The sequence below is a fragment of the Pangasianodon hypophthalmus genome, chromosome 20 (assembly GCF_027358585.1).
Source record: "Pangasianodon hypophthalmus isolate fPanHyp1 chromosome 20, fPanHyp1.pri, whole genome shotgun sequence".
Lineage (NCBI taxonomy): Eukaryota > Metazoa > Chordata > Actinopteri > Siluriformes > Pangasiidae > Pangasianodon > Pangasianodon hypophthalmus.
Window position 1 is genome coordinate 11,363,385 of NC_069729.1, and position 22,417 is coordinate 11,385,801.

The window sequence follows — 22,417 nt, forward strand, 5'->3', positions numbered from 1 at the left end:
CTCTTGGATTCACTGCTGTGGCACCTTCAGGATTTGAGCTCAGGATCTCTGGATGATTGGGCAAATGCTTTTCTTTTGCCCCAATCAGAAGCTCCCATGTCAGCATTTCTGTGAGAAAAAATCTATAAGGCTATTATGTTTTTGTAATACATTATTACAAATGTGTACAAATTCTCTAATCTCATGAGTATGGTCATGAGTCATTATGGTCATGAGATTGTGTCAAAACACAAGCCACTGTGGCCTGTTCAGACAACCAATGCATTCTACCTAGTCTTGATCTGCTGGACTCATCCATTAAGTACAGAGTATAGTTACAAAGTGCAGAGTTGGATATTCTGGAAACCCAGTTGTTTTTTTTAATCATAATATATTAATGTTTGAGGACACTGGTTTAAAAGTGACTATGTGGCTCGCAGTTAAATACTATTAAAAACAACCAATCCCCTAAAGAAAAAAACAACTAAAATCCTGCTCCAATACTGTCCAGTGTGGTGCATTTGCTCAGGCTTAGAATACATGACCTCATGCCAACATGCTCTCACACACAAGTACATCCGAATGTCACTCTATTATTGACAGCTCCAGGACAGCTAATATGCAAGGATCCTCTTTCGTCTTAGGGTGACTTTTTTGTTTTTTGTTTTTTTGCAGAAAATGGTCATTTGTGTTGTGCTTCCAGGTGATGGCCCTAAACTCTCAAATCAAGAGCACAAGAGAGAGAGACTCAGTCAACAAGCAGTGAAACAGTGAATATCAAGCTGTTGAGTGCAGTAGGTCAGCTTTAACTCCTGTGTGGGTCACCCATTATAAGAATTAAAGCTGTTTTCTCACTTAGCTCTATTGTAAAATATATATTTTTAAATACTGTTCTTTTTCATTTGATTCATTTGGTTGTACACTTTTTCAAGCACATCACAGCTTGTTTGTAAACGTGGGTGTTTTTTGATAGATGAGTACATAAGCACTCAGTTACTTTCATGTTTGGCCCATTAGTGCCTTAATGTATTCTCAGATATATTGTGTCACTATTCATTTACTGCACATCTGGCAATATTACTAGATATGTTATTGCTAAAATAACAGTGCCTGTCATGAGTCCAGTGTCTGAACAGTAATAACAGACACTTCAGTAATCTGATAATGTCTACACGAGTCTTTCTAAAGTAATGAACAGAAAAGAGTAGAGCCATAAACCCCCATGTAAAACTCAGGTTAAAATAGTCATCCATCCATGACTACTTGGGGAAAAAAGGAAAAGCCCTATTTAGACAGAATTGGTTTTAGAGGTAGAGGTGGGGTAATGTGATTTTTTTCATGCTTTTCTCCAGGATAGAGACACTCCCAGAAGTGACCTTTTCTATCCAGCCAAAACCAAACCGAACGTAAATCATAGAGCAATAAAATATGGACAACATTTTAGTTGGACGTTTCTGGGGGGTATAGTTATGTTCTTGGGTTATGGGCATGTGAACTAATAATGATCTTGAGTGAACTTGTGGCCACGTTCCCTAACACACACCCTACCTAGTACGCATGGGACATTTGGTATGACGACCATCCATACATTGTGAAGACACTCTCATCCTCTGGCAACATAAATTAATTTATTCATCTACAGTAACCACTTCATCGTGGTCAGGGTCTCAGCAGAAGATAAGAAGTCTGGGTGTGAGGACGGAACATACCGTAGATGGGATGCCAGTCCATTAAAGGGCATCATGCACACTCAATCACACCTAATTGCAAATTAGTCTAACCAATCCATCAATCCACCTACTGGCATATTTTAGGAGGTGGGAGGAAGAATCCAGAAGAAACCCATACAAACATCAGGAGAACAGTCATCTGGGCTCAGGATAAAACCGGGACCCTGGAGCTCTGAAACTGCAATGCTGCCCACTACACCATCATGCTATCCACTTAACAGACGTTGGAAATCTTGTCCGGTCCAAATAGTCCTCAACAAGGTATGTGGTGGAATACTTGAACCCCCTACATAGCTGTGAATCCCGAACAACTTCTCAGTCTTTACATATGCTCCATGCATGAGCTATATATAATGGCATTCTCAATTGTACCTTGTGCAATATGTTTCTAACGGAATGGTGTTTTGGATTCAGCCAAAAAAAAAGGAGGGTGCTACTACCCACCTGCCAGAGTGATGCTATTAGTTTAATTACAGGTTCTAGTTGTAATGCTGGAGCTTTGTCACTTTTTAAGTCAAGCTCCTTGAAGATAGTTTAACTATTTTATTGACTGTGCAGTGAAATAGTGCTGATAAATGGTACATGGTGACATAATTTGTTGAATTTTCTTACTGGGTGCTTTGTGCACCAATAACATGAGTGAAATATTTTTTGCCCTCACTGCGCAGACATAGATAACTGCAAAAGATTTCAGTAACTGCATATATGCTCTGAATAACCTGATTACTGTGCTAACATCCAGAAGGCTTCATTTCTGAAATTCAGTAATCAGATATGAGGGTATGTGGCATAGACCTTTTTACAGCTGAAGTGAAATAAAGGAAAACTTTGTCTGGTTTGCAACAAACGAGGCAGGTATGAAAGCAAGAAAAAAATTAAACACAAAGTCAGTGTTCCAAAATTACAAATTGGAACATGTGAAGTTGGAATGTGAAAGCCCAAATGTTAATAATTTCCTAAAACCAAAAATGACCATTTATTTACACCACAACAAAAGTAACAATATTGAAACAGGCTTCATTATCAAGTTTTCCTTTTTGTACTCTAATGAGGCTAATTAATAAGCAGAGGAGACATATGCTGGACATGCCTGTTTAACAACAGCTGAGAGAGAGAGAGAGAGAGAGAGAGAGAGAGAAAGAGAGAGAGAGAGAGAGAGAGAGAGAGAGACAGAGATCTCAAACACAGCCTTTATCAGAGAATCTGCACACTGTACTGAACCCAGCGGTCATCCTGCTATACCCGTGTCTCCTTGGAAACAGAGGTTTGGCTAGGATGTGTATGAGAGGGAAAGACAGAAGCAATGACACAATTACATATACACACACACACACACACACACACACACACACACAAAATTATTCACTTGCCTGACTTGCTTTCATACACACTTGTTCTTTCCTCTAGCAGAAAGGAAAAAACATGTGAAGTCAGCTGGGCGAGTTGTTGAACAGCCTGTCACTGTGTCACTGTGTGTGTGTGTGTGTGTGTGTGTGTGTGTGTGTTGGCACTGCTTGGTGGAAGAATCTCAACTGGGCACATATCATATGCTAGACTGTAGGGCTGGTTATGATTTTAATGCCATTCCAACATCCCTTCCTCCTCTAGCTGCAGCTCTCTGCTTCTTTTGCTGGATGCTGTGTTTGGCACTTCCTCCCTCCTGGCCTGTAAGTAGATCTTTGAAGGAACTAATTCGTATTTCTGTTTGATGGAAAAGGTCGGTCTGAGCAACTGCGCGTCACCCTTCTCCTCGATGTGCTGGCTCTTTCCACCTTTTCTCCCAGCATGACCTTTCTGCACCCACTCTTGGGAACTGGCTTAAACAATAAGGCCAGTGTTTTTTTTTTAAAGGTTTATTACTGGACTAAGGTCTATTCCCTGCTGATTAAAATGTGTGAATGGCTATTGGCACTACAGATAATCACAAAATCAACTCTCTTATTTACTCAGTTGATCCTCATATTGAATTTTATGCTTTCTGGGTGTGTTAATAAAATTGAAGCAAATACAAATCTATCCATTTTCTCCAACTTTCTCAGCAGCTTTGCACACTCGTATGTATGACATGACCATATGTTCACTATATGCATAATATAAATTTACCACTACAGCAGGATTGGAATGGTATAAGTATGCCAATGCTATAGTGTTTGTACGTCCCCTGCCTTTGGATAATCACCTTTGATAGATGCCTTTGTTTGGGAACATTTGTTTGAGGATAAACCTCAACTTTAATTTGCATAGCCAAAGATATCACTTTCCTTCACTACTCTTTATTAAACAGATTTGCAAATCCTGGCATAGTATATGATTAGCAGGATGGCTTACAAGCTAACAGTAGAACAACACATATTTCTTTAGTTAAGAAATATCATTCATTCATCTTCATTTCCTGCTTTATTCTGGTCAGGGTTGTGGTTAATGTGAAGCAGGAAGGTGGTACCCCAGATGGGATGCTAGTCAACACAACATTTACACACACATTCACACACAGAGCTACCTGCTGTCATGTATTCTGGAGGGGGGAAGAGCTGAGAGGTGGCAGTGCTACCTGCTACTAAAGATTCTGTTAAGGTCAAGGTGGATCCGGAGTCTATCCCAAGAACATAGGGCGTGAGGCTGGGACACACCCTGAAAGAGACACGGGCTCATCACAGAGCACTATACACACACGCTGAAAGGCATTTTAGCCTAGCCAATCCATCTACTGTCACGGAGGAAACCGGAGAACACAGAGGAAACTCACACAGACATGGACATAACATGTGAAACTCCACACAGTCAGTAACTCAAGCTCAGGATCGAACCCTGGAGTTGTGAAGAGGCAACACTGAGCCACTATGATAAAAGCAGACAAGCCAATTTTAAAATAATGTTAACAATTCCATATGCGTTCTAATCTTTCCACATGTGAGGCTGAAAGCTGAAAGAGGAAATGGCCACCAATATCGACTGCAAGCCTGCTCAGGTCTAAGATAATACTCTTCTTCTCATCTAAAACTCAAACTGACATCACAGGAAGCCCGCACACGCTTCTAGGCCACTGTAAGAAATTGCGATGAAAACAGTAGCAAGAAGACAAATTAAGATAATATTAGGTGACATTTAATGTCACAGATATTTTAGAGATTGACTTAAATTCTCAGCGTGTTAGGATTTCATGTACAAATTATTATTATATTTAGGTAAATGCCTTTGTATAACACATTACACACAACAACTGCAGCAAAAGTATTGATATTTTGCTAGAATATTTTCCTTATCAAGCTACACCTTCATACGGCCATAATATCCCACGCCTACATGAGACGATGTAAATGTACAGAGTGATTCTTAATTCCAGCATTTAGAGTTCATGCATGGACCGATAAAAGAGAGAAAGGCTCTTCAAGAGAAGAAAATAGATTTGCAGTCGATAGAAGATACACAGATGAGAACGTATTTTGTGGGGGCACTGGGTATGATGTATAAAGCTTTAAAATCAGGTAATAAAATGTGCTAAGGTACTCTAATATTTTCTATTCTGCTTAATTCACTATAACCATTAACAAGATCTTAAAAGTCAGTCACTTCCATTTATTATTCCTGATTAGAGTGGATCCATAAAATAAACTTTACTGTTTTGTTGTAAAACTGAAAAATAAATCTGAAGGACTATCCAATTAAAAACCATTAAAAATATTTATCTCTCTAATTAAGAATCAGTAGCTACGTTTACATGCACATCAAATTCCATTTAAGGTCTATATTCGGGTTGCAGCCATATTCCGAATACAATGTTTATATGCGTACAGGAATCAGAATATTCCTGTATACATGGCTGCTGTAAGTATGCCTGAGTTTCCTTTCCTAAATACCTAGAATACAGCTAACCACCTGTTAGCACCCACAATTCCTTGTGGACTTGCATCTCCTCTCAGTGGATTTTCTGAATAAGGTTTTTACATGGAACAAATTTCCATTTAAAACAGGCAAATTACGGGGGTGGGAATCGGTATTTGGGGAATCAGAATATTGTCTTAATCTGAATCGGGCAATCGGATTGTGGTGTTTACTCAGTACTAATTAGAATATTGCCAAATTCTAATTAATATTGGAATATTGATGGGCATGTAAACATAGCCAGTGTGAAAGTCTATGACTTTAAAAAATAAATAAATAAAACAGAATTTAGTATAAATAGGAAAAAGTCATGCTTTAAAGTAACAGTTCATATTTTGTCATACTGCTCTTTCGAACAAAACTGGGGAATTTAGGGTTTCACTGCAAAAAGCTGAAGAATAATGTTTATTATTGTTTATTTTTGTCGATAATCTTGATCTAATTATTATTAAAACCAGGTTCATTTAGGGTTCCACTAAAGTACATGGACAGATCATGCTGCCTTAACCATTAGCACTTTTTTGTAACCGAAATTCACTAAGAACCATTAGCAGAGAGAGAGAGAGAGAGAGAGAGAGAGAGAGACCCACAAAATTTTACCATGTGTATGTCAGTGGACCAGACAGCTCCATGCTATCAGCGTAATAGATAAAACATTTTGTGGTTAAACTGATATATAACTGCAATCTGCAAAAATGTTCGGATTAAATGGCAATGCACAGCACATCCTACCCTGCACTTTTATTATTGAACATCCTGTCAAAGTTTTTCCATGATTTTGCATACAGTTAACATTTCAATTTCTCACACAGCCATCTTCTGAGTTGCATGCTTCAGCATAATGTTGTTTCCGGTGGGTTTGATTGTGAAGGAAATATAGAGTTAAGGTTAGCTAGCTAACTTGTTCTTTTCATGATGTACAGCAAGTTCATTATACAATTATTAAGACTGCTGCTTAATAATTAGTGCTTCCTCCATTTTTTTTTCACCTTCTTGCTTTCTATTCGCTTACAAGAACAAGATTTGTGAATGCAAAGGTCAGAGTAATCCTACATAAAGTTGTCACGGAGTAAAAAGTAAACGCTACCAGAAACAAGTGTGTCTTTCATGCCCTGCATTCTTTCTGCTTCAGTGAATTGGCATTTCTGCTGGACGGATTTTATTTGTGTTTATTGTGACCACTGCTTTAGCTGAAAAAGCAAAAAAGTATAGTTTTCAGCTGTCTCCAATCTCACCGTAAATCAAAAGGCTAAAATGTTAGCACTTTACAATAATTATATATTTCTCTCTCATCAAGCAACCTGAAAAATATATTTCTGGTGAAATCATTCCCTCTGAAGTATTCAACCTAACTGTTACAGGTGGAAAAATGTGAACAGAGGTATGCTTGTATCTTGGCCCTCTCCCATATGTACACCTTCATTTTGGTTGTACAGTGAGAGAACAGCCTAGCAAGACAGCAAAATCTACGAAAAACATGTGTATCCCTCTCCCAAATATCTGTGCTGTGTATCCTTGCTCCATGCGCACATATGCTCAGGCAACTGAGGCAGTTTAAGAAAATAAAAGGATAACAATGATAAGAGAAATTATCCAAACTGACTATTTAATTTGGTAGATAACCAAACTGCAGCAATTACCTAGCACTCAACTGTAGTAACTTTTGCATTTGTGAAATTGAAGTCAGGTTTCCTGCAGCCTTTAAACAATTCTATGACTGATTAACATTTTATTGCAAAACTTTGGAAACCCCTCATTAAACTCACATACAGGGTGCTGAAAATGAGAAATGAAATAGGAAGTATAATTAGCAGTGTGAGAGTCATATTGCCCTGAAATTGCTCTGTTAAAATGACAATTTTTTTTTCATTTTACATATTGCGCTATAATATGAATTACTGAAGACAACACCTTCATGATTTTGTTTGCTTCTGACAACAAACTAAATGTATTTCCTAAATCTCTAAAAGCTATATGAAAAGTCTATGACAATCAATAAAAATTCAAAAACAGGTACAGGCCTCTTAAAAGACTATAATTAAATATTTAAAAAAAAAAAAAAATCAATTAAAATTTATTTTAATTTTCACACCGCCCTGGATTACTTCAGATTACCCAAATCCTTCAATACACACACACACACACACAGTTGATGCTGACCACATTTTCCACTAATCAATTCAGCTAATTAATTTTTGTGCCACTAACACTACTGTAAGTGTTGCGTATTTGAAATGACATTTGCCTTAGTAACACACCTTAGTTCTAGTTAGCTGCTAGGTGTCACTTCTGCCACAGAATGCATGGCCACTATGGGAATGGAAAAAAGATGTCTGTACACCAGTCTCTGTTCCATCTATGTCTTTTTTTAGTTGGTAAAAGACCTAGTATTGACAACAGACCAAACTTAGGTCAAGAAGAGCTGTTTTTCCATGAAGACTTTTCTCAATGGCCAGTAAAACAGTGTAGCCTTGTTCAGCCAGCTAAGCCTAGCAATTGGGCGTTTGAGACTACTGGAGAAATGCTCAAAGCTCATTATCCAAAACCCTCATCATTACTGAAAGATTAAGATTCCCCAAACTAAATCATGGAAGATGAAATAATAGCAACAAACCAGAGATGCACCAAGAGAAACCAATGAACTGTTTGGTGTTGTACTAAAGCAATTTAGACCTGAACATTAAGTTTTGACCCAAATGGACAAGGCTCAAGGCTGTATCAGTGGCCTTAATTGTTCAGTCCAAGTGAATTCATCCTAATTGACCCGTTTAGTTGTACTCTGTGGACGTTTTTTTGAACTGGTGTGGGCACATTGTTGCAAATAGCGCAATAAATATCTCCGTAGTATACTAAGGAAACGAAATGCTTTTCCTGATGAACCTGTCACCATGAAACTGAAAAACTAATTTAGGCTGTCAGTAAGCCAAGATGGCTAGAGCTCTTGTCTGAAAGGTATGCTGGAAGCGTACCTGCCATTATGAATGATCAGTTAAATAGACGGTGTGGTGCGCAAAAGTCACGGTCAACCTGGTCTTAGCTGTAAAGCAAGTTCCACTTCCACTAATTGATGTTCTTTTTCTGGCCTAATGGCTTGTCAAACGTTTCGATGAATGATATACTGATGAATATGGCCCCAGACTTGCAGAATCCATCAATGACATCAAGCAACACACAAACTGTTTTACAGATATAGGAAGCTCCTTTTCTGCGTCACATGGTCCCATTCATTCCTTCAACAAGCCATGGACCCAATCCTGACTGTGTACAGGGAAAATCTAGATCTAGTGCTCACAGTTAATAGGGAGTGTTCAACTCAAAAACCCAGTGCTGCTTCTCATAGACTAGGATAGTATGGCCTATGTTTGAGAACAGTTTCTGATTCAGCTTCTCTGTGATTCTTGGCCATGTAGTGAGTGTGTGGTGGTAGATGCTAGCAAAAAGAAGTAGCCACCCAGAACAGGAGAGACAGGAGAGGCAGGCGGAGCAGAGAACTGCCTGCCATGTGAAAAGTTTTTAAATCAACAGATTAAGCAAATATTTGGCAAATATTACCTCTAAATTGTAGGCTGTAAGGGACCAAAATATGGTCTCACACTTGTGTCCAAATTCAACTCACATTAAAAAAAATAAGGTGCAAATACAAGCAAAACACTCACACCATGGAACCCCACGTATAATATCATGATATTGCAAAACTGGCTTTAAAGTTATACCAGTATTATCACAACTAATATTATATTACCTATCCCTAACTGTAAAAAAAAACCAGCAGTCACACAGACATGGTCTCCTACATGGCTCACATCCATGATAACAAGATTTGGAGGAGGCATGTAGATCAGATACTGCAGTCAACAACATTCACTACAGGTGGACACCCATGGCTGCTCACCTGGTACTTAGCTAGGAGTGTTTCTCTGAATACCCACTGGCAAAGGTTGCAGAGGAAAAAGACTGCATGGCAAAGCTCTCTAGTTTAGCAGTGGACACTCCACTTATGCTCTAAGGCTCAGGTGGACATCTGAGAGCCTAAGTGATTATTGTAGTGATCAATCCATAGAAAACCTAGGGATTCTGCACATAAGATGAGGCAGTTTAGCCTTTCCCTAGCTTTCAGTGAAAAAGGGAGTCAATTCTTTTATGTAAGCTAGATAAAACTATGATACCAGGCTACACAGAATGAGCTAAGGGCTAATATTTCTATTGACAAAACAAGAAACTAGTAATCTCAGCAATTCAACATAAAAATAGACTTTAGTGGCAGTGACAGAGGTTTCCAAAGGAAAGCTTTTTGATAAACATTTTGAAGTTAACCTTCTCAGGTGAGGAGTGCATGTGTAATGCAGCAATAAATACTAACACTGTGTCATGCATTTACAGTCATCAACTTCGGAAGCAGGTGACTGAGGCAGAAGTTCACCTCCTGTTCCACTGCCCTACACTCGCCCTCTGTGTTTGTGTGTGTGTTACATACTGACTAAAATCTGGAGGACACACTCAGTGAATACGTGTATGCTTTTACAAGCATGTGGATTTAAATTTTTATCATATATCCTTGTACCAAACACTATAAGAATGCGCCAATCAGTCCATCACCTACAGTTCCTCCCATCATCTTTAACCTTGAGGAAAATCAATTTTATATCAAAGTATATTGTTAACTTAGACTGTGATTGTGATTGAGCTTTGATGAACAGTGTTTGGTTCTCTTCTTGCACTTGAGAGGTACTCAGTGTACACTCGTGTGTGTAGTGTGTACACAGGTCTCAGACAATGCCTAAATATCTGATATAAAAAAGAAATTGGCTTTCTGCATAGCCTTGCTTGGCACAGCAATACTGCTGTGAAAGCAGCTAAATTACAAGGCCAATCCTGCTAACAGAATGAGCTGAGCTAACAAAAATACCTTGTGCTAATAGCAGTGACATTATTTTCATTAGTCCTATGCAAGTAGCTCACCCATGGGAATTTGCTGGTGGTAGACAGCTGAATGTCATAATGTACAAACAAACTCAGTAGCATGTACAAGCTGAAGCACTGGTCTGTCACCAAGTTTGGTGTGTCTTGAAGCTGGAGTCAGCCAATTAGGAGCCAAGTAGTACATACAGAGTCAACATCAGGAGTGACAGGAAAGCAGGAAATGAAATTTAAAAATGAAACTTTTTTAAATATCAAAATATCATAATAAATATCATAACTCCAAATCAAAGAAACGTGCATTTAACCATTCAAACATGTGTTAACCCATCTCAGGCAACAATATCTCATTTTGCACAAGGTTTCTTTGCTGAATAAGGCTGCATTTTGCTCTTAAATGAGTAACAGGGATGAAAATAACAGGGGCAAAAATGTGAATAACTGGCATCCATGTTAATGACATGAGGACATTAAGGGCATTCTAATAACTTTATGAAAGAAACGAATGAGAGAAATATATTTTCTTCCCATGATCTTTGGAAATTTGGATGATATGTCATGTCTTGTTGAACATCCAAATATTCGAAATAAGGGTGGAATGTGTTCAGGTAGCAGGGTTGAGTGAATGAAGCCACATATAAGTTTTTCATAGCATATAATGCTATGAAAATGATGTTTCCGACTTGATGTTAAATGGATTTACACGCTGCTGCAAAATTATATATATATATATATATATATATATATATATATATATATATATATATATATATATATATATAAAATTTTGCAATGTCTATGGATCTATAATTTCTAAATTCCATCTTTATGTCTGAAATACAGAATTCTGTTGTGTTCTCTGCATCACAGAAATCATTAGAACAGGTAAAAGGTTCATGTTACTCCATATACTCCCTAAGAGAGTGTTAGGGTCAGCTTATAAAAACGTGACAGGCAGCACAGAGGAGAGCTGTGGCTGACCCTCATAAGGGCTCTTCTCTCGACAAACCACAAATGACTACATCATGGTCTTCTGATGTATTTATGTGATGTATGAAAGAAAACAGAGGCTCTGAGAGACAGAAAGAGCACAGAAAAAGCAAGGAGAGAGAAAATTAATCATCCAACTTGGTTTCACTGCTGCCGGCTTGGCCAGTTAAATAAGGGCTGAATAAACAGAGTTTCCCAATGCGGGCGTTTGCCCATGCGCAGGGTAATAGGGCAAGTTCTAATGAAGGAGCAGTGAGCAGAGCCGTGGAGGAGGGAATTTATAATTCATTCCTCGATCGGTTCGTGAAGAGCCAAGAGGGGCATCAGAAAGGTCCACATTATAATTACTTTACTGCTCCAGCTGCCAGTAAGATGGATTTATATGTTGTGTTTTATGGAAATGGCAAAAGTAAAATAGATTGAGTAAGCTGACAAATAAGGAGAAGGCCCCTCTTCTCCTTATTTGTCAGCTTACTCAATCTTTTTTACTAAAAGGGGAATCAGGAAGTCAGATTATGTGTGTGCTTGTATGAGAAAGAAAATTAAATTGATTTGAATTTATGTTATAGCATTTGGAACAATAGACAGCTTTACAGAAATCCGGAAATAGATTTAGATCCCAAACCCAGAGGCGATAGTGGCAAGGAAAACTCCCCGAGGTAACATGAGGAAGTAACCTTGACTCAAAATGGAACCCGTCCTCTTCTGGGTGACGCTGGATATTGAGATGATAAATGAATACGTTTTTACATCTGTATACTATAAAATCAAATAGAACTAAGCACATTCTGAAGAGTTATTTTTAGTATAATTATATTGTGAATAAGACTCCCGGGATGATCACAGAACTGTGTTTATGATTACAGCAGCCGTTCTTTGGTACAAATCTACAGTATCCAGGTGAGAATCTCATCTGAACAGAAACACAGAAACCAAAGGCTAGAAAGAGAAACAAAAAACGAGACAGTGTGAGAGTAGAGCCACCTGTCCACAGTAGTGAAAACAGAGCTGCACTTTCTTTACAGATAGAATTTAGTTAGCAATACATTTTATAACAGGATTTGTGGCATCTAAACTTAGCTTCAGGTAGGCACTGACACTGATACAAACTGTCGTACATTTTTGGAAAGAGGAGTGAAATAACTAGTAGCCAGCTTTTTGGCACATTGTCGTAGCCTTAGAGAAAAGTAGTGAGAAAAGGTATCAAAAAATTCACAAATAATTGCTCATTATATGTTTAATAACTTCTGTAATAACCTTCTGCATCATTCTTTCAATTACTTAAGTTATTTGCTGTGGCAGTAATGCAATTTGTAACAATCAGTGCTGAGAGAGAGAGAGAGAGTGAGAGAGAGAGAGAGAGAGAGAGAGAGGTAATTCTTCAAGGCTAGAACATATAAACAGAGGTTCTTCTACATGTTAATGGGTCACTCTTCTCTGGAAAGGTCATTAAGCTGAGGAAAGCAAGCTGACCAGCACCCAAAAGCCCTCCTCCAATAAATTCATCATGTGCTCTGAGCTGTTAAACTGCTCCAGTGTCAGAATATAAGAGTAACCCAATATTACATGTTGCCATTATGCGTGGCTCATGGCTCACCCCTAGCTGTGAATGTGTATGTGCTTTGCTTTTACAGTAATGGTGAGCAATTTACTCTGCAGCAATGCAACAAACAATGGCACTGCAGTCACATTAGTCATGGAGCATCAGCCATGACAAAAAAAAATAATAAAATAAAAAGGCCAAAAATCTGTTTTGGGAGAACCGGCGTGCCGAGTTCTTAACGATATTCAACGAGACTTGAGGGAGATAAAAGAGAGATGAGACAAGCTGCAGTATAGAGAGGAGTGCAGTGCATAAACACACTGGGGTGAGTAATGGAGTGCTGACATACAGTATGTTTAAACAATGTTAACATGGCTTATTGATAGATCTCGATAACACCCCACACCAGCTTTCAAACCGCTGGCTCCATTCGAACTGAGCAAATTTCTCAGCATACATCAAGACAGCAGATGGTGAATGATATCGGCTTGGTGCGATACTGTAAATACAAGCACAGTTCTTAAACATAATGGACTTTGAAAAGAGGCCAAAACATGAGAAAAAGTCCAGATGTCTTGTGTCCACAGAAATCCCCAATAAGCCAGGCAGTGAGAGCAGCAGGTGGCTGAAAGTGACTTGGGCCCCCTCCAAACACACACCCATCCCTCCCTTTCCTCCAGTCACGAGCCCTGCAAGTTTCCATGCCTTCCCAGATCCAGCTCATAAAGGATTATTTGCTACTAGGTAGGGGAATTTTGAAATTTGAGACCCCAGGAGTGGAGAACCACTGTTCTCATTGAGAACCCTACTGAGAGACTGGCTTTATAGAGCTGGGATTGAGTTAGTTAATTTATGGGGCTTGGAGAGGTTTTTAATAAGCTTTTGCCCTAGTCTCTATACACGGTGCATACCACAGGGATTATGCGATGTAACCCTACATTATATATCTAATATATGACCAATTTTTACATTTTACTAACTTTATTATACTACTGACATTAGAGAGGCAGTGTGGTGGCACAGCAGGTAGCACTGCTGTCTCACAGCTCCAGGGTCCCTGCTTTTGATCATGAGCTCGGGTTGCTGTCTGTGCTCCACATGGGCTCCCTGTTTCCATCTAAGTTCTCTAGCTTTCTCTCACCTCCCAAAAACACTCGAAATTGCTCCTAGGTGTGAATGTGTGTGCAAGATTGCAGGAAATGAAAGGAGTCAGGTAAACTGCCTTCAATAACTGGCCAGATGAAGTGATCTCAGAAGGAACATTTTTATGTGAACAAGTGATCAGGAAATGACACAATGTCTTCCTGCCTCTGAATACCTGAGCTGAGTATGCACTTAACACTTTGAACATGTCTGTACACACCATGTCCCCTACTAAGCTCTAAAATCTTCATAAGATTTCTGACACTTTTGGAGCTTATCCACACATAACTTATCCAAATATGGAATTAAGGTCATTTTACTGTTATTATATACAGTAGATATAAAAAGTCTACACACCCATGTTAAAACCAAAATAAATCACGCCATATCTTTTTCTAACTTTAATGTGATATAGCAACCAACAATATTCAAGTGAAAGATAAATTGAAATGTTTTAGGGGAATAGAAAAACAAGAAGAAACCCAACATACAATAAACTGGTTGCGTTAGTTTACACATCCCTTAAATAATACTTCGTTAAAGCACAGTTTTCTTCTAATACAGTCTTTTCGTGTAAGAGTCTATCAATTAAGCACATCTTGATTTGCAAATTTTGTTCCACTCTTTCCTGAAAAAATGTTCCAGATTGATCAAATTTTGAAGGGATCTCCTATGTACAGCACTATTCAAGTCATTCCACAGCTTTTGTGATTTGGGTCATTATCATGCTGGAAGGTCCTTTTTTTTCCATCTTCAGTTATCTAACAGAGGAGTGCAGGTTTTGTGCCAAAGTAGTTTGTTATTTGGAGCTGTTCATGATTCCCCTTCTCTCTTGACTACAGCCCCAGTCCCAGTTGAAGTGAAGCAGCCACATAGCATTATGCTGCCACCACCATGCTTCGCCATGTGTATGGAGTCCTTTGGATAATAAGCTGTCTTGCCAAACATATATTTGAGAATTATGCCCAAAAAATAGTCTATCTTGGTCTCATCAGACCATAACATTTTGCCACCTGAGCTTGGGTGATTTAGGTGAGCTTGAATTTTTTTTTCCCCTAAAATAAGTCTTCCATCTAGCCAGCCTACCCATCTTTAGCCCAGTCATGGGAACAATATGAGGGACTGCTGTCACATGCAGGGAGTGACCAGCACTTACCAGATACCCTGCAGCTCCTTTAAAGTTGCCATAGGTCTATTGGCACAAGAGTTTATTGTTAGTGATTGGTTTATTCTGAGCCCAGCCACATGCCCCATTACAAAAGGGTGTGCACACTCATGAAACCAGGCTTTTATAAGTTTTTCTTTTTTCCTGTAAAATGTTTCTATTTGTTTTTGTTTGCTATATCACATTAAAGGTGGAAAAAGGTCGGACATGATTGATCTTGGTTTCATTTTTTTTCATGTTTCTGTCTTCCTCTCTTTTTAAAACATGCCATTCCTATTTTTTCAGGGTTTTTTTTTCAATTCAAGTATGCAGCAAAGTCCATCCAACCCTACCAAGTGAATTGCAAGTAAGTATCAATCCTCAATCCTAAGACCCTCACGGATAACAATAAATGTGCATTTTCATTGCCTTTTTAAAAGTGAAGGAGCGGCCAAACTAAATTGCAATGAACTTTAAATGGATTTAATAAAGAAGCAGACAGACACACAAACAAACACATAAAGAAATGTATTCTTTTTGGCATCCCAAAGAAGGCATGAGTAAACATTTTCAATTTGTCTTCTTATTTGTCAAAGTTTGTTTTGATTTGAGTATCCGGGTTACACTACTTGGTTCAGGTTACCCAAGATCATTTTTTATTGAAGCACAATGTAATTAATTATACATTGGACCATCAAGCTGGATACAGATTTATGCATAAAGCTTTAGTACGAGTGCTTACACAAGAAATCTGGTATTCATGAAAATCCTGTAAATCCTGAAAAAATGTTCTTATTCGACTCCTGCTCAAGAGTGTATGTAAATTTATGTATAAGAAGACTAATTAATATAAACCTCAACTTGATCGACTTCAAATTATATAATTGGCACAGATTACTGCACTTTTAAAATGGGATATACTGTCAAGTTTAAATTGCATATTTTTATGATGTTTACAGCATTGAGAGCAGACACTCTCATCCAGAGAGTCTTACAGAAGTGCTTTGGAGTCTCTATTAAAAACACATCCTCATGCTAGGTCACTAGGTCAGGGACTAAAAATACCATCAAGAAAATTTTGTGAAATCCAGTCATTTTATATTATTATTATTATTATTATTACTATTATTATTAATTTTATTATTATTATTATTAATTATATATGATTAAGGAATATAAAAAATAAAGAAAGTGAGCTAACAAAACCGTAAATTAAAACAAATAAAACTAATAACTCAATTATTACAAAAGAAATTCCGGTCTGTCTGCGCATAGCCGTAAGCCATAAACGAATGCCTCAGCTCATGGAAGATTTAGTGCTCGGTTTTTATTATCAATAATATATATTATTAAATATTTTTACTGGCATAGTAGGGAGTCAAAATAATTTCTACTTCTGTTTTTCAGGCTTTATCCTGATCGATTGTTTTTGCTCACAGCTGTACGTGCACTGGAACTTTTATAGAGTTTTGTGGATGTTGCTTCATGGAAATCAGCTGTGCCGTGCACGCACTGGGTAATTTATGGGTGATTGGCTCTCATCAACATATGCAAATATGAACAAAATCAGTGTTTCAGAAACTATTGTTAAAAAAAAAAAAAGTGTGTATTTTGAGTTTCAAAATGGAGCAGCGCTGGTCCTAGCACAGTTGGTGCCCTAGGCAAGCTTCAGCTTCAGACTGCTTTCTTCCCCTATTCTCACACCGTATCTCATACACTTCAATATTTGCGAAAAATAACATTATGAACAACATGTGAACTATTTTTCTAGATGTTGTAAATGAGTTTTTATTCACAAAGGAAAGAATTCTGACATCATCCTCTTTAGCTGTCTTCTGTGGTCTTCGGACTGCATACTGAGTGTTCCCATACACAGCTACCAAATGCAAAGTCAACACTTGGAATCAACTCCAGACCATTTAATCTCCTTAATTTGTCGTGAAATAATGAGGAAACAGGCCACAACTCTCCATGAAACTGCTCATCAGTTAAATGGAGGGACTACGTTTAAAAAAAAAAAAAAGGCTATAATTCCCGTAAACAATTAATGCAATATTTCTGTTAAACCCCTTGAAATAAAGCTGAAAGTCTACACTTCAATCACATCTTGATTGCTTCATTTCAAATCCATTGTGGTGTTGTACAGAGGCAACACCACTGTAAAATTGTGTCACTACCCAAATACTTACGGACCTTAGTGTATAATTAATTACCACATGCTCAGCATCTCCTGCACCGTGGGCAGCCATGATGGTTTCTGCTCAGGCTGACTAAATGATCTCCGGTAACCTCAACCAAGTCATGTAAGATACTCAATATAAAGCAAACTTTGATAAATGTTAACAGAATTTGATGAAAACATTTACTCATGCCTCCTACAGGATGCCAGGATACATATCACATTGCCTGTTTAAGGATTTACAGGGGTGTGTAGATTTTATATCCACTGTACGTCTTGGCCATAGGATATATAGAGAAGTCTACTCCCACTGAAACTTCAGAAGAACAGACTGCTAATTTTATACTGTACACATTTTAACCTGCACAACAGATTAATGCTCTACAAAAATAAACAAAGTCAGACTGATACCCTAAACACACCTCGCTACAAAATATCATAAGCCTGTATGGCAGTTATTAAAAATGCATTTCTGAGGACATATTCAGAAGACATATTCCGCATTAGAGGCTCCCATTGGCAAAATAGAAAATTTGTGAATTATTGTTTTATTCAGCAAAATGACTCCTCAGTTATCCACAGCGAGGAAATTATAGAACAATAACAGCAACAGCAGTGCTCACAAGTGATGGCCTTCTAGAGCACATGGACACTTAGCCAAGAAAGACAGACCATATGCATCCCATAATGCCCCTCAGCAGAGCCACTGAGGAGAAGGAACGATATACGGTTACCCAGCATTCAGTTGGTTGGCTTTACACAGTGCCGTAGAAAACAGGCAGCCTTTATCGCATCATATTTGTATGCAGGAAAAATAATGCTTGGAAAAGTCCATTAAGTCAATCAATAGTCATTCTGCTTAAAGCATGAAAGAACGCGGATACCAAACAAGCCAATGCGAGACATTAATAAAAGGTTCAGATTGATGAAATGCACTTCTACTGCTTTTTAGTATCCAGCACTCTCTAGCCCTTCTTGGGAAAAAAGAAAGGCAGACGAGAAAATTCATCTAGGGCACAATTTTCCGCTCCATTAATAACTAAATGCAAGAAACAAAACTAATTAAATTTAAAAGTGTATAAATATTAAATACATAACCAATGATGTTTTTTTTTTTTTTTTTTTAAAGCACCCTGACCCCACCCCCTGCCCAAAAGCCTGGGGAAGATCTGTTCGAGGTCTGGTCACATGGCATAAATCAACCCAATCATACTAAAGAATACATTCCTTTTTTCCACTAAAAAAAAATGTAAACATCATATTATAATTTCATGTTTACACAGGGCACCCAAATAGTCTTGATGAGAAATAGGATTTAAATATAAAATAATATGAGGCTAATGCATGAATATTTGATAATGATATTATAAAACAAATATATGAATGTACATCAGACCACTGGGAGATGTTTAGACATTATTATTTTGAGCTTTGGGGGAAGAAAACCTGTCCAACAGTTCAGTAAGGAAAATGAACAGCTATAAAACAAACATTATTTGCAATGCTAATACATAATGCACAATACAAATTAATGCTAATGTATTCCATATGCCACTTACAAAAACAAGGAATAGCAAATACGATGTTTAATGGAAATCAGACTGAGGATGCAGAATTACTGCAAGCTGCTTCTGGAGTCACACTTCAGGATTAAGGACATATGTTTAGTAACTGTAGTGTGTAGTAGCAAAAAAAAATCCTAAATCACAACAGTTAACTGCTCTTAATAGGGTAATAATTCTTGGAATAAGTAATTAAAATTTACTGCTGAAATATGAGAGCTGGTCAGTACACTTTAGTGTGTGTTACTGTTTTATGAAGTGAAATTAAACTGGTCAGTGATGGTCTCCATGGGAAAATGATGCAGGTTGGTGCGTCAACATCTGCGCGCAATGAATCTTATATTTAAAAAAAAAATCTGGTCAGCCTCACAACACACTAAGTATACCTTTGTGGCTTTTGAGGAAGGACAGAAAAAAATCTTTCACCCTCCGTTTGAGCCGGAATCAAAATCAGTTAAATTCTTTTTCCAATATGTTGATTTTTCTTTTCTTTAACAGTCACTCCAAAATGTGGATCCAGGCATTAACAGCCCGGGAAGGAGATTTCACAAGAATTAACCCTGAGCGATCAGACAACTGACTGGATGAATGATTGCCAACACATCTGTAGAGTGGGTCATATATTAGATGTTAATTCATAATTTTATGTATACATAGTTAAAAACAGCAGCCATTCAGCAACATTAACAGCTTATTAGTGCTTTATTCAGTGTTTCTCATATTCCTAGTTCATATACTATGTGTTATCTGCTTCTTTCCGACAACTAATAATGTGCTTGTAAATTAATGCTTCCAAACCACTGTCTCAACACATACAGAGATAATCCCTCATAAATGACTGGCCTTCATTATATTTTCAACACACAGCTCAATTTTTCTCTCTAAACTCCAAAGTACTAATTCGTTGAATGTCAGATTAGAAGTCAGGTCAAACGGTGCGTGAACAGGATATTACGATTTTAATTACATATAAGGATTTCTCAAACAATTACAATATTTGTAACATTTTATATTAAGGTCACATGTATTTCCAGAAACAGCAGGCATCAAGGAGAAGATAAACGACTGCTATTTTCACTACCACATGCACACTTATTAACTATGAATTAATGTCTGACCTGTGAGGGAAAAAGGATGTGCTTGCCAGGATTGGCTAGGGTCACTGTGATTGACAGGGGAGAGAGAGTAAGACATCCCTCCCATCAGGACAACACGGCCAATTTTGCTCCCTGACCACGGATGGCTGTGGCATTGTCGGAATTCAAACTCACGATATCCCCAAGGCAGAGGGAAAACTTTCCTGTTGCACCACTCGGGAGCCAAACACACAGCTTTGATGCAAGGAAAACACTTGTCTCTGTTATGATTGGTCAATGGGCTGCTTGTTCAGGCCTACAGAATGAGATTATAAGCTGTCAGTGGGGCTCTGTGTGGCCTAACTGGCTATGGTTAGCTAACTGGCACAAAGAGAAGGCCAGTGTTTAACTGCACTGAAACTTTAGGGCGTGTCTTTGGTGTGATGATGTGGGACATGAGCTGAGCTGGCAGATGAGAAATACACATTTGAAACTTTTACCAAATCGAACCCAACAGGATGTCAGGGTGACTCATAGCAGCTCTAGAATGTCATTTTTTCAACAATTTTAAATTCCTGACTCAATAACGATTTTTCTTTCCAATTTTTAAACAAAATAAATCCTACACACTGTAGCAATAATTATGGTGGATGCATGTTGTCAGCATAACAACAAAGAGCAAAGCTTGAAACATACTGCTATTCAAGTATGAATAATGCGTTGGATTTGCATCAGAAGCTCCAGGCATCGAGACAGTGCTATTGTAAATCATTTTATTTGCAGGCCTCACAGTTCCAGAAGAAAACAACTCCCACTGAAATGGTACCCCAGTGTCAACACATGAAGGATCTCTTCTTCTCCTTTCCCTCTCTGAAATATCTTGTGACTCGCTGAAAAATGACATTCTGCCATGTATTTTGTGAGTCACAGGCTATCAATAAATTGCATGTTTCTAGGGAAAGTCTAACTCGTATCCCACACCTTTGATGGCTCCAGCTAACACTCAGTAATAACCGTATACAGCATATTGCTATCAGGGAAAGGGCCCAACATAGATGCAATATAAAATATTGATTAGTCTCTTGGATCAGAGTGCAACACACATATGTGCGTGCGCACACGCAGGGTTTTCTATCTTTGGCATATGATTACTAATGATTACTATACACCAATCAGCCATAACATTAAAACCACTGACAGGTGAAGCGAATAACATTGATTATTTTGACATTATGGTGCCTGTCAAGGGGTGGGATATATTAGGCAGCAAGTGAACAATCAGTTCTTGAAGTTGATGTATTGAAAGCAGGAAAAATGGGCAAGCAGAAGGATCTGAGTGACTTTGACCAGGGCCAAACTGTGAAGGCTAGACGACTGGGTCAGGGCATCTTCAAAACAGCAGGTCTTGTGGGGAGTTCCTGGTATGCAGTGGTTAGTATCTACCAAAAGTGGTCCAATGAAGGACGACCGGTGAACCGGTGACAGGGTCATGGGCGCCCAAGGCTCACTGATGCACGTGGGGAGTGAAGGCTAGCCCGTCTGGTCCGATCCCACAGAAGAGCTACTGCAGCACAAATTGCTAAAAAAGTTAATGCTGGCTATGATAGAAAGGTGTCAGAACACACAGGGCATCACAGTATGGGGCTGTGTAGCCACAGACCAAATGCCATAAATGTAAATGTAAATGTAAACCGGTCAGAGTGCCCATGCTGACCCCGTCCACCACTGAAAGTGCCTATGGGCATGTGAGCATCAGAACTGGACCATGGAGCAGTAAAAAAGGCGGTGTGGTCTGATGAATCACATTTTTTTTTTTACAATACATGTGGATGGCTGGGTGTGTGTGTGTTGTGAAGAGATGGCACCAGGATGCACTCTGGGAAGAAGGAAAGCCAGCAGAGGCAGTGTGATCCTCTGGACAATGTTCTGCTGGGAAACCTTGGGTCCTTGCATTCATGTGGATGTTACTTTGACACGCCTGTACCACCTACCTAAAAACTTTGCTGCAGACCAAGTACATACCTTCATGGCAGCGTTATTCCTAATGTCATTAGCCTCTTTCAGAAGGATAATTTGCTCTGCCACAATGCAAAAAATTGTTCAGGAATGGTTTGAGGAACATTACAAAGAGTTCAAGGTGTTGACTTGGCCTCCAAATTCCCCAGATCTCAATCGGATCGAGCATCTGTGGCATGTGCTGGCCATCAAGTCTGATCCATGGAGGCCCCACCTCGTAACTTACAGGACTTAAAGGATCTAATGCTAATGTCTT

General features: G+C 38.5%; 1 protein-coding gene across 6 annotated transcripts in view; it reads right to left on the minus strand.

Moving 5' to 3' along the window:
* iqsec1b (IQ motif and Sec7 domain ArfGEF 1b) overlaps positions 1-22,417 on the minus strand; it is a 182,991-nt gene that overhangs the window by 84,044 nt on the left and 76,530 nt on the right. The gene's annotated exons all lie outside the window — the stretch shown is intronic.